This window comes from Anomaloglossus baeobatrachus, chromosome 11 (genome assembly GCF_048569485.1).
Source record: "Anomaloglossus baeobatrachus isolate aAnoBae1 chromosome 11, aAnoBae1.hap1, whole genome shotgun sequence".
Taxonomy (NCBI): domain Eukaryota; kingdom Metazoa; phylum Chordata; class Amphibia; order Anura; family Aromobatidae; genus Anomaloglossus; species Anomaloglossus baeobatrachus.
The window spans coordinates 31,929,393-31,944,192 of NC_134363.1; positions in this window are offsets into that span (position 1 = coordinate 31,929,393).

Below are 14,800 nucleotides of genomic sequence, written 5' to 3' on the forward strand. Positions count from 1 at the left end.
AGGGAAACCCCCTAAAGCATCCGACGTACGTTTCGCTATCGCTATACTGTTTGCTTACTCATGGATGATGATATAGTATGATGGCAGGGCCCTTTTATGGGCGTATACCCGGTCACATGACCGGCGCTTGCGACCAATGTGTCTTCGGTATGCGGCGCATGCGTGGTTGCATCGCCCATCACACACACCCACCGCCGGCGTCAGTACCCACGTGGGCGTCCAGTTGCTACAGCAACCAGGACGCACATGCAGGCCCATGAGACGCCGCGGCGGGGGTGGGAGGAAGCGACGAAACCAGGCATGCGCACATCCGACACAGCCGAGTCACAGATATGTGAAAGGGGTAAATACATAAAAACTTTTTATGCCAATATACAAAAAATGTGACAATATACAAAATAGTCCATATTCGCATGGGACGGATTCTTTACAATACGTCCATATAGGTGGTATTTAGTTCGCCTGCTCCTCACTACTGCCTACGTCCCCAGTACAGACCATACATCTCTGCTGTCAACCATTTCTTTGCTGCAAGTCCTGGACTGGTAATATATATATATAAAGTTCATGTGTATGTCTACTCTAAAACGCTGCTGCAACAGTATGTGTATATTTGCTACAAGCAAGTATTTATTTGACTGCTCATCAGATAAGGACTACACATCTTTGCCGTCAACCATTTGTTTGCTGCAAGTCCTGGACCGGCAATATATCCACAGTTCATGTGTATGTCTACACTCTTTGCCTGTCTGCTATCCTTTCAGTCTGTTTTGCTCATCCAAACCCACCGAAGCTGCAAAATAAAAAAAAAACAACTTAAATCGCTGTTGAGACAGCCGGTGCGATCGGGTACGAGACACCTGCAGCAACACTTATATCAGAGAAAATAGAAAAATATCTAATCCTTCCATCAATTTTTTTCTTCCGTGCCTGGCAACGCTTTCCCTCCATTAGAGTTAAAAGTGGTAAATGTAAAAGAATAAATAAAATAAATTTATATAATTACAGCTGTTTAAGGGAAAAAAAAGCGTCGGAGACGAGGACCCGGAGCTGTCGAAGAGCAACGGAAATGGAATATTTGTGCAGCAAAACAAATGAATTTTTTTTTTTTTTTATGTTTTATCTGCGCTTGTTTTATGCTTTTAGTGAGTAAACACCTTCCCCCGACCTGAGATTTTGGCTGCTTTTCCACAGTTAGATTTGGAATGGTCCGAGGCGATGAATGTTCCTGACTCCGGGGTCGAGCACAACCTATAGGTGTCCATGAAAGGCGTAAAACAACAACAAAAAAGAACTTGTGGAAATCAGAGATGCAGGATTATACTGATATAATAAGTAGATGAGACGACTCTCGTCGGCGCTCTCCTGTGCACCGAGCCTGGGGTTGTCTGTAATTACGCTGATAAATGCGCATTCGCCGGAGACACGCTGATTTCGGCCATTTACCTATTCTATTATAAGCACTAATGGACTGATGAATGCAAAGCACAGGATGACTACAATATGTCTTGTATACAAGCACCATCCGTAAGACTCGAGCGTCCGTGCTGTGACTTCTCTCTGCCGTGATTTGGTCAAATAGATTAGGATTGCTGTGAACGAGGGTGTACTCAAATGTAGACCTGCGGGAAGAATATTTTACTACATACAGTAGATAACACAGGATCCATCAGTCACAGTAGGTGATATCACAGCTCACCTCCTCCCCCCTCCTGTACAATGACTGATAAGACCTCTATATACAGTAGATTACACAGGTTCCACGATTTATAAGAGGTTATGTTACAGCTCGCCTCCTCCGCCTCTTTTACAATGACCGATAACTGCTCTACAGGTATATACAGTAGATAACACAGGATCCACCATTCACAAGAGGTTACGTCACAGCTCACCTCCTCCTCCTGTACAATGATTGATAAGACCTCTATATACAGTAAATAACACAGGATCCACCAATCACAATAGGTGATGCCAAAGCTCATCTCTTCCTCCTGTGCAATAACTAACACCTTTATATACAGTAGATAACACATGATCCACCATTCACAATAGGTGATGTCACAGCTCACTTCCTCTGCCTCCTGTACAATGACTGATACCATCTCTATAGACAGTAGATAACACAAGATCCTCCATTCAGAATAGGTTATGTTACAGATCACCTCCTCCTTTACAATGACTGATACCATCTCTATACACAGTAGATAACACAGGATCCACCATTCACAATAGGTGATATCACAGCTCACCTCCTCCTCCTCTACAATGACTGATAACATCTCTATATACAGTAGGTAATACAGGATCCACCATTCACAATAGGTGATATCACAGCTCACCTCCTCTACCTCCTGTACAATAACTAACACCTTTTATATACAGTAGATAACACAGGATCCACCATTCACAATAGGAGATATCACAGCTCACCTCCTCCTCCTGTACAATGACTAATAACACCTCTATATACAGTAGATAACAGAACAGAGGATCCACCATTCACACTAGGTGATGTCACAGCTCACCTCCTCCTCCTGTACAAATATTGATAACACCTCTATATACAGTAGATAACACATGATCCACCATTCACAATAGGTGATGTCACAGCTTACTTCCTCTGCCTCCTGTACAATGACTGATACCATCTCTATATACAGTAGATAACACAGGATCTACCATTCACAGTAGGTGATATCACAGCTCACCTCCCCCCCTCCTGTACAATAACTTACGCCTCTATATACAGTAGATAACAGGATCCACCATTCACAATAGGAGATATCACAGATCACCTCCTCCTGTACAATGACTGATAAGACCTCTATATACAGTAGATAATACAGGATGCACCATTCACAATAGGAGATATCACAGCTCACCTCCTCCTCCTGTACAGTAACTGATAACACCTCTATATACAGTAAATAACACAGAATCCACCATTCAGAATAGGTGATGTCACAGCTCACCTTCTCCTGTACAATGACTGATAACACCTCTATATACAATAGATAACACAGGATCCACTATTCACAATAGGTGATGTCACAGCCCACCTCCTCCTCCTGTACAAATACTGATAACACCTCTATATACAGTAGATAACATAGGATCCACCATTCACAATAGGTGATATCACAGCTCACCTCCTCCTCCTGTACAATGACTGATACCATCTCTAAATACAGTAGATAACACAGGATCCACCATTCACAATAGGAGATATCACAGCTCACCTCCTCCTCCTGTACAGTAACTGAAAACACCTCTATATACATTAGATAACACAGGATCCACCATTCATAATAGGAGATATCACAGCTCACCTCCTCCTCCTGTACAATGACTGATATCATCTCTATATACAGTAGATAACACAGGATCCACCATTCACAATAAGTGATGTCTTAGCTCATCTCCTCCTGTACAGTAACTATATTCAGTAGGCAACACAGGATCTGCCATTCACAATAGGTGATGTCACAGCTCACCTCCTCCCCCTCCTGTACAATGACTGATAACTCCTCTATATACAGTAGATAACACAGAATCCACCATTCACAATAGGAGATATCACAGCTCACCTCCTCCTCCTTTAGAATGACTGATAACACCTCTATAAACAGTAGATAACACAGGATCCACCATTCATAATAGGAGATATCACAGCTCACCTCCTCCTCCTCCTCTACAATGCCTGTGTCGGCTGCTGGATGTAGACTCGAGGTATATGTTATTACTCCACATTTCTTGTCTGCTGCTGCCGCTCAGCCCCCGTTGCCTGTGTCAGCCCCCGTTGCCTGTGTCAGCCCCCGGCGTCGTCTCATTACATATTCCTTGTATAGTTCTCCTGTAGATTATTTTGGTTTCAACCATTTTAATGCTGCAGTCTTAGTCATATATTCTCTCTGTGCTTCCGGGAACGTGAGCAGCGACAGACGAGGGAAAGGCAGAGACTGAAGCCACCGCGAGTATTACATTCCCAGTGTGAGTGTACGCTGCGAGCCATAGGGGGCTAATAGTGCCTATATCCACAAATTAATATAATTAGCTGGTATCCAAGTAATCCCGCACTTATGCTTCATAATACCCCCTCGCTCCGAGCATTATCTCCTCCCTCTGCAAAGGATGACCTTTTTTTTATTTTTTTTTAAGTCAAAAATAGAAAAAAATCATGGATTCTTGGTGTTAACCCCTTTGCCGGTCTACATGCATCGGGCCCCCAATGTGGTGCGACATGGAAAACATGCACCGGAATGAGGTGCAAAAGGTAAGGGAAGGGGAAATGGTGACCCCTGACCAAACCTACCGCTGGTCCCTGGGGTCCCTCACCACCCTACATAGGTTCTGAACCTATGTGCCGAGCAGGATACCTGACCCTAGATATCCCTACTGCTGGACCCTAAATAGGGAACGAGTGGGATGAGCACTTTGTCAACCCCACTAAATGCTAAAGAAGAAACAAGGAGGACACACGGGGAAAAGCATGAACTACTTATCCACAGGTGACACTGGCAGGAGTTTAGCAATGATACTACAGATGAGAGCAAGCCACCTGCTTGCAACCAGAGCTAGAATGAGTTGAATAATATCACTAGTCCAGGGAAGATGGGAGTATTTAAGCACCAAGAGAATACTGATGATCAGCAGCTGGATGGAAGGAGAGCTCCACTGGGTCCTAAAGAGGAAAAGATTAATCCAGCAGGAAAGCCACTGACAGCACAAACAATAGAAAGTCAGGGAGCATTCTGCGCAGTCAAACACTGTGACCTTCTATTGCAAGAAACCACATGACTGTTCGTCACCCGTGACACACCCGTGACAGTAGCACACCATCAGGGATGCCTATAGTAAAATGATTAGGGCTCTTTTGTTTTTCCTTTTAGCTTGATAATCTGGGCCCCAGACCATAATACCACCTGGACCCCACTGGAAAACCTCTCATGCATTGTCTTCCATTGTTTGCCAGTCATATCAAACGCAAAATGTGACCCCTAATTATCGCATGTGCACTAGATAATGACTGAAGAGGAAAAGAGGCTCCTCGTGGGCGGTGCTTTTACAGTTTTAGACCCCGCCCTTGCTTATGCCAGTCAATTCCATAGCAGTGAGATTATGTGGGAAAGGGAATATACATTAGCTTCTCTCACTCCCCTGTGTGTCGGACCACCATTAATTTGTTATTTATCAGACAGTGAGGGGTCTGATCTCTCATCTGCTATAAGGAAAGGTATCCCTAATAGGCCAGGATCCTCATGGGTTGGTCTTAAAGGGACAATCTTCACAAAATCTCTCAGCTTCGCTCCCAGTCGGACTCGCAAAGTCTGAACCATATACAGCACATTCTCTAATTTTATGTGAAGCCATTAAGGGGTATTTTGTAGAATTTGAGGAAACCCGTTGAAAAATTAGTAAGAAATGACCTTGTGTCACTGTATGTGGAAAGTCCAGGAGTTTGTTTGTAATTCCTCTATGTGGAAAATCCCTCCATGACATCCTCATGTTACTTTCACATGCGATGCACAAACTTAGGAACGCGTTTCAAGACTGCATGTCAACTTCAGATGCCGAGAGACGCGGGATCGTGGTGTGGGACGTGAGACACATTTTTTTTTTGTGGCATAACCCTTTGCTGAAAGGTTCTCTCCCCTGATATCATTTGTCAGAAGAGTCGGGAGACCCCCCCCCAAACACGTCGGAGGATCCTTCGACCCTATTGAGATTGTCACTCAACCCTTTTGAGATCGGCGGTCAGTCTTATTGAAATCGTCGGTCGGCCATATTGAGATCGTCGGTTGGCTGTATTGAGATCGTCAGTCGGTCCTATTGAGATCGTCGGTCGACCCTATTGAAATCGTCGGTTGGCACTATTGAGAATAATCAGTCGGCTCTATTGAGATCAGCGGTCAGTCCTATTGAGATCGGCGGTCAGTCCTATTGAGATCGGCGGTCAGTCCTATTGAGATCGGCGGTCGGTCCTATTGAGATCGGCGGTCGGTCCTATTGAGATCGGCGGTCGGTCCTATTGAGATCGGCGGTCGGTCCTATTGAGATCGGCAGTCGGTCCTATTGAGATCGACGGTCGGTCCTATTGAGATCGGCGGTCGGTCCTATTGAGATCGTCGGTCGGTCCTATTGAGATCGGCAGTTGGTCCTACTGAGATCGGCGGTCGGTCCTATTGAGATGGTTGGTCTGCCCTATTGAGATCGTCGGTCAGATTTATTGAGATTATCTGTCCTATTGAGATTGTCGGTCGGCCCTATTGAGATGGTTGGTTGGTTTTATTGAGATCGGCGGTTGGTCTTATTGACATCGTCGGCCAGACCTATTGAGATTATCTGTCCTATTGAGATGGTTTGTCTGCCCTATTGAGATCGTCGGTCAGCCTATTAAGATCGTCGGTCGGCCCTATTGAGATCATCGGTTGGCCCTATTGAGATCATCGGTCTGCCCTATTGAGATCATCGGTCTGCCTTATTAAGATCGTCGGTCGGCCCTATTGAGATCATCGGTCGGCCCTATTGAGATCATCGGTCTGCCCTATTGAGATCATCGGTCTGCCCTATTGAGATCATCGGTCTGCCTTATTAAGATCATCGGTCGGCCCTATTGAGATCATCGGTCGGCCCTATTGAGATCATCGGTTGGCCCTATTGAGATCATCGGTCTGCCCTATTGAGATCATCGGTCTGCCTTATTAAGATCGTCGGTCGGCCCTATTGAGATCATCGGTCGGCCCTATTGAGATCATCGGTTGGCCCTATTGAGATCGTCGGTCGGCCCTATTGAGATCATCGGTCTGCCCTATTGAGATCATCGGTCTGCCCTATTGAGATCATCGGTCGGCCCTATTGAGATCATCGGTCGGCCCTATTGAGATCATCGGTTGGCCCTATTGAGATCATCGGTCTGCCCTATTGAGATCATCGGTCGGCCCTATTGAGATCATCGGTCGGCCCTATTGAGATCATCGGTCGGCCCTATTGAGATCATCGGTCGGCCCTATTGAGATCATCGGTTGGCCCTATTGAGATCATCGGTCTGCCCTATTGAGATCATCGGTCTGCCCTATTGAGATCATCGGTCTGCCTTATTAAGATCATCGGTCGGCCCTATTGAGATCGTCAGTCGGCTCACACGTTATTAGAAGCAATTTTTTATATTTTCTTCCTTTTCTTTTTTTTTATTTGTGGTCTTTACTTATAATTAACCCTTCTTTTTCTCTCTTGTCCAATTGTTCTCCGCTTCATCCCAAAAAAAAAGGGTTTCCACTTTATCGGCGCTGTTTGATTCACGATGAGATTTCAGGCGTTCATTACCTTTTTAGAGCTTTTATCGCCTTTGTATTATATTATATACTGTTATGTATTATATGGCGCACATTTATTATGCAGTCTGCCTCACATTAAGAATTAAGCAGCGCTCTCTCCTCCATTCGGCATCAATCAGCCCCTCGGCTCTAGCGCCCCGGCAAACGACGATTTGGAGGTGACCGCAATTTTTATTTTTTTTTTCTCATAAGAGCAAAAAAGGATAATGAATCCTGTTCAGAAGTAATAAAAGTATAGCAAGCGATGAACCTTAAATATACCAGACTGGGAATCACCCGCCATGCGAATAGGCAGACGCCAGCTCTTCATAAAACAGGGATTACCGAAGCAACTTCCATGTAGAGTTTGTGGATGATGTTATATTACACGCGTAATCTTCCCGCAATATTAAAGTCTGCCAAAATCAACAATATCTAGCGTTTTGTATAGATGGGGGGGAAAAAAGAAGGGAGGGGGCAACTGAGACCGCTACTTTAAGAAATCCTTCCAAAACAAAATAGCGATCATGTCTGACAACTCTTGACAATTTTATACCTCTTTGATATTCGGGTTTTTGGTGGATCCTCTGGGGCGGAGACCTCTCCTTATGAGGTCGATGACATAAAATTGCCTTTTTTGTCGCTGAGTAGGGAATTTAAACACTTTTTGGTAGATTCTTCCTCATGGATCTACTGATTGCTGGGGGATCTGGTAGGGGATAAATGTTGACAATCCCTTTGAGTTCCCAAAAACTAGGGATCCTAAGAAAGGAAGAAGCCAACTTTACCACTAGATTTCCCGTCACTCCAGTGTTACTGCTCCAATGGTCCCCAGTGGCACATCGGGACCACCAGTCACTTGATTTGTAGTAGTGAGGGGGTTGTCTTGGTCTTGAGACCACAACCACTTGCTTTAAAGGATTTGAGAACCTCTGGGGCGACGACCTCTTGTTATGAAATCGATTATTAGTCAGTAATGACATAAAATGACCCTTTTTGTCATCACATCAGTGCTGCTGCTCCATTGATCCCCATTGGCACATCGGGACCATCAGCCAGTAGATTTGTAGATTAATTGTGGGCGTCCTGGTCTTGAGACCCTGAACAATTGCTTAGAAGGATTCGAGAACCTCTGGGGCAGCGACCTCTCATTAGGAGGTTGATTACAAGTCAGTAATGACATAAAATGACCGTTTTTTGTCATTTTGTCAGTGCTGCTGCTCCAGTGGTCCCCAGTGGCACATTGGGACCACCAGTCACTTGATTTGTAGATTAATGGGGGGCATCTTGGTTTTTGAGAAGGGTTCCAGAACCTCTGGGGTGGCAACCTTTCATTATGAGGTCGATTACGAGTCAGTAATGACATAAAATGACCCTTTTTGTCATCACATCAGTGCTGCTGCTCCATTGGTCTCCAGTGGCACATCGGGACCACCAGTTACTTGATTTGTAAATTAGTGGGGGGCATCTTGGTCTTGAAACCTTGACTAATTGCTCAGAAGGGTTCCAGAACCTCTGGGGCGGCGACCTCTCGTTATAAGATTGATTACGAATCGGTAATGACATAAAATGACCCTCTTTGTTGTCCCGTCAGTGTGGCTGTTCCATTGGTCCCTAGTGGCACATCGGGACCACCAGTCACTTGATTTGTAGATTAATGGGGGGTGTTTTGGTTATTGAGAAGGGTTTCAGAACCTCTGGGGCGGTGACCTCTCATTATGAGGTTGGTTATGAGTCAGTAATGACATAAAATTTCCCTTTTTGTCGTCATGTCAGTGCTGCTGCTCTAATTGTCCATGGAGCACATCGGGACCACCAGTCACTTGATTTGTAGATTAATGGGGGGTGTTTTGGTTATTGAGAAGGGTTTCAGAACCTCTGGGGCGGTGACCTCTCATTATGAGGTTGATTATTAGTCGGTAATGACATCAAATGACCTATTTTTGTGGTTACTCCAGTGCTGCTGCTCTAATTGTCCATGGAGCACATCGGGACCACCAGTCACTTGATTTGTAGATTACTGGGGGACATCTTGGTTTTTGGGAAGGATTCCAGAACCTCTGGGGCGGTGACCTCTCATGAGGTCGATTATTAGTCAGTAATGACATCAAATGACCCTTTTTGTGGTCACTCCAGTGCTGCTGCTCCAATGGTCCCTAGTGGCACATCGGGACCACCAGTCACTTGATTTGTAGATTAATGGGGGGCGTCTTGGTTTTTGAGAAGGGTTCCAGAACCTCTGGGGCGGTGACCTCTCATGAGGTCGATTATTAGTCAGTAATGACATCAAATGACCCTTTTTGTGGTCACTCCAGTGCTGCTGCTCCAATGGTCCCTAGTGGCACATCGGGACCACCAGTCACTTGATTTGTAGATTAATGGGGGGCGTCTTGGTTTTTGAGAAGGGTTCCAGAACCTCTGGGGCGGTGACCTCTCGTTATGAGGTCGATTACCAGTCAGTAATGACCTTTTTTTGCCACCACGTAGCGGACACTTTATAATTGGCCCAGAATCGATGGCCATTCATCACGCTAAAAGGGAGGACTGTCATCTTTATCACAGCCAAAGCGTTGGGATCTGGGCTGCAAATCTGAAAAGCTTTTGTATATTCCCTGCCTTAAAATTAATGGCAAGCACTAAACAGGGATTGTGACAGCGGCAGAGAGCAGTCATTTTTATGTCACAAGTGTATGCGAGCGGCGTGGAGTGACATCGGGCCCCGGACATGTTTTCTTATGTGAAGCTTTTCGATAGATGCGGAATGTATAAAACCAAGAGGATTGTAATATTTTAGCTCTTTTCCTTAAATACTAAAAACCTCCAGACTATTTTTCAGCAAAACTCTTCATCTCTTCAGCTCCGGATTCATGAGAGATGAGACAGGGAATATGGACGGAGCTTAGCGCCGCCACCTACTAATTGAGTCCTCATGGGAGGATTCATAGGAGCTGGCGGATATCTGGGTGACGGCCAAAACTCTAAAAAAGCTGTCGTAATTTGACTGACATGATACAATTGTCCACTATGTCTTTTGCTGAAGATTTTAGATTTCTCATCACCAGAACTAAGAGGCCGAGGACGACCCCTGATATCAGCCCTGACCATCCTCCTTCACCATCATCTGTACAGAGGGCACAATGGCTCAGCATTGTGCTTGGTGATGTATGGCTCAGCATTGTGCTTGGTGATGTACGGCTCGGCATTGTGCTTGGTGATGTACGGCTCAGCATTGTGCTTGGTGATGTACGGCTCGGCATTGTGCTTGGTGATGTATGGCTCAGCATTGTGCTTGGTGATGTACGGCTCGCATTGTGCTTGGTGATGTATGGCTCGGCATTCTGCTTGGTGATGTACGGCTCAGCATTGTGCTTGGTGATGTATGGCTCAGCATTGTGCTTGGTGATGTATGGCTCAGCATTGTGCTTGGTGATGTATGGCTCAGCATTGTGCTTGGAGATGTACGGCTCGGCATTGTGCTTGGTGATGTACGGCTCGGCATTGTGCTTGGTGATGTACGGCTCGGCATTGTGCTTGGTGATGTATGGCTCAGCATTGTGCTTGGAGATGTACGACTCGGCATTGTGCTTGGTGATGTACGGCTCGGCATTGTGCTTGGTGGTGTAAGGCTCAGCATTGTGCTTGGTGATGTATGGCTCAGCATTGTGCTTGGTGATGTACGGCTCAGCATTGTGCTTGGTGATGTATTGCTCAGCATTGTGCTTGGTGATGTGCGGCTCGGCATTGTGCTTGGTGATGTATGGCTCAGGATTGTGCTTGGCGATGTATGGCTCGGCATTGTGCTTGGTGATGTATGGCTCAGCATTGTGCTTGGTGATGTACGGCTCGGCATTGTGCTTGGTGATGTACGGCTCGGCATTGTGCTTGGTGATGTATGGCTCAGGATTGTGCTTGGCGATGTATGGCTCAGCATTGTGCTTGGTGATGTATGGCTCAGCATTGTGCTTGGTGATGTACGGCTCGGCATTGTGCTTGGTGATGTACAGCTCGGCATTGTGCTTGGTGATGTATGGCTCAGGATTGTGCTTGGCGATGTATGGCTCAGCATTGTGCTTGGTGATGTACAGCTCGGCATTGTGCTTGGTGATGTATGGCTCAGGATTGTGCTTGGCCATGTATGGCTCAGCATTGTGCTTGGTGATGTATGGCTCAGCATTGTGCTTGGCGATGTATGGCTCGGCATTGTGCTTGGTGATGTATGGCTCAGCATTGTGCTTGGCGATGTATGGCTCGGCATTGTGCTTGGTGATGTATGGCTCAGGATTGTGCTTGGTGATGTACGGCTCAGCATTGTGCTTGGTGATGTACGGCTCGGCATTGTGCTTGGTGGTGTACGGCTCGGCATTGTGCTTGGTGATGTACGGCTCGGCATTGTGCTTGGTGATGTACGGCTCGGCATTGTGCTTGGTGATGTATGGCTCAGCATTGTGCTTGGTGATGTACGGCTCGGCATTGTGCTTGGTGATGTACGGCTCGGCATTGTGCTTGGTGATGTATGGCTCAGCATTGTGCTTGGTGATGTACGGCTCAGCATTGTGCTTGGTGATGTACGGCTCGGCATTGTGCTTGGTGATGTACGGCTCAGCATTGTGCTTGGTGATGTACGGCTCGCATTGTGCTTGGTGATGTATGGCTCGGCATTCTGCTTGGTGATGTACGGCTCAGCATTGTGCTTGGTGATGTACGGCTCAGCATTGTGCTTGGTGATGTATAGCTCAGCATTGTGCTTGTTGATGTACGGCTTGGCATTGTGCTTGGTGATGTACGGCTCAGCATTGTGCTTGGTGATGTATGGCTCAGCATTGTGCTTGGTGATGTATGGCTCAGCATTGTGCTTGGAGATGTACGGCTCGGCATTGTGCTTGGTGATGTACGGCTCGGCATTGTGCTTGGTGATGTATGGCTCGGCATTGTGCTTGGTGATGTACGGCTCGGCATTGTGCTTGGTGATGTACGGCTCGGCATTGTGCTTGGTGATGTATGGCTCAGCATTGTGCTTGGTGATGTACGGCTCAGCATTGTGCTTGGTGATGTACGGCTCGGCATTGTGCTTGGTGATGTACGGCTCAGCATTGTGCTTGGTGATGTACGGCTCGCATTGTGCTTGGTGATGTATGGCTCGGCATTCTGCTTGGTGATGTACGGCTCAGCATTGTGCTTGGTGATGTACGGCTCAGCATTGTGCTTGGTGATGTATAGCTCAGCATTGTGCTTGTTGATGTACGGCTTGGCATTGTGCTTGGTGATGTACGGCTCAGCATTGTGCTTGGTGATGTATGGCTCAGCATTGTGCTTGGTGATGTATGGCTCGGCATTGTGCTTGGAGATGTACGGCTCGGCATTGTGCTTGGTGATGTACGGCTCGGCATTGTGCTTGGTGATGTACGGCTCGGCATTGTGCTTGGTGATGTATGGCTCAGCATTGTGCTTGGAGATGTACGGCTCGGCATTGTGCTTGGTGATGTACGGCTCGGCATTGTGCTTGGTGGTGTAAGGCTCAGCATTGTGCTTGGTGATGTATGGCTCAGCATTGTGCTTGGTGATGTACGGCTCAGCATTGTGCTTGGTGATGTATTGCTCAGCATTGTGCTTGGTGATGTGCGGCTCGGCATTGTGCTTGGTGATGTATGGCTCAGGATTGTGCTTGGCGATGTATGGCTCGGCATTGTGCTTGGTGATGTATGGCTCAGCATTGTGCTTGGTGATGTACGGCTCGGCATTGTGCTTGGTGATGTACGGCTCGGCATTGTGCTTGGTGATGTATGGCTCAGGATTGTGCTTGGCGATGTATGGCTCAGCATTGTGCTTGGTGATGTATGGCTCAGCATTGTGCTTGGTGATGTACGGCTCGGCATTGTGCTTGGTGATGTACAGCTCGGCATTGTGCTTGGTGATGTATGGCTCAGGATTGTGCTTGGCGATGTATGGCTCAGCATTGTGCTTGGTGATGTATGGCTCAGCATTGTGCTTGGTGATGTACGGCTCGGCATTGTGCTTGGTGATGTATGGCTCAGGATTGTGCTTGGTGATGTACGGCTCAGCATTGTGCTTGGTGATGTACGGCTCGGCATTGTGCTTGGTGATGTACGGCTCGGCATTGTGCTTGGTGATGTATGGCTCAGCATTGTGCTTGGTGATGTACGGCTCAGCATTGTGCTTGGTGATGTACGGCTCAGCATTGTGCTTGGTGATGTATGGCTCAGCATTGTGCTTGGTGATGTATGGCTCAGCATTGTGCTTGGTGATGTACGGCTCGGTATTGTGCTTGGTGATGTATGGCTCGGTATTGTGCTTGGTGATGTACGGCTCAGCATTGTGCTTGGTGATGTACGGCTCAGCATTGTGCTTGGTGATGTACGGCTCAGCATTATGCTTGGTGATGTACAGCTCGGCATTGTGCTTGGTGATGTATGGCTCGGCATTGTGCTTGGTGATGTACGGCTCAGCATTGTGCTTGGTGATGTACGGCTCAGCATTATGCTTGGTGATGTACAGCTCGGCATTGTGCTTGGTGATGTATGGCTCGGCATTGTGCTTGGTGATGTATGGCTCAGCATTGTGCTTGGTGATGCACGGCTCGGCATTGTGCTTGGTGGTGTAAGGGTTGGCATTGTGCTTGGTGATGCACGGCTCAGCATTGTGCTTGGTGATGTATGGCTCAGCATTGTCCTTGGTGATGGATGGCTCGGCATTGTGCTTGGTGATGTACGGCTCGGCATTGTGCTTGGTGATGTACGGCTCAGCATTGTGCTTGGTGATGTACGGCTCGGCATTGTGCTTGGTGATGTACAGCTCGGCATTGTGCTTGGTAATGTACGGCTCGGCATTGTGCTTGGTGATGTATGGCTCAGCATTGGGCTTGGTGATGTACGGCTCGGCAATGTGCTTGGTGATGTACGGCTCGGCATTGTGCTTGGTGATGTGCGGCTCGGCATTGTGCTTGGTGATGTGCGGCTCGGCATTGTGCTTGGTGATGTACGGCTCAGCATTGTGCTTGGTGATGTGCGGCTCGGCAATGTGCTTGGTGATGTACGGCTCGGCAATGTGCTTGGTGATGTGCGGCTCGGCATTGTGCTTGGTGATGTACGGCTCGGCAATGTGCTTGGTGATGTACGGCTCGGCAATGTGCTTGGTGATGTGCGGCTCGGCATTGTGCTTGGTGATGTACGGCTCGGCATTGTGCTTGGTGATGTGCGGCTCGGCATTGTGCTTGGTGATGTACGGCTCGGCATTGTGCTTGGTGATGTGCGGCTCGGCATTGTGCTTGGTGATGTACGGCTCGGCAATGTGCTTGGTGATGTACGGCTCGGCATTGTGCTTGGTGATGTGCGGCTCGGCATTGTGCTTGGTGATGTACGGCTCGGCATTGTGCTTTGTCCTTTACAGTGGCTGTAGCTGTTCGGCCATGAAGCTCCCGGCGGGCACAGTGTTTGTGCTGATGTTACTAGAGGGGGTCTGCACTCTGCAGT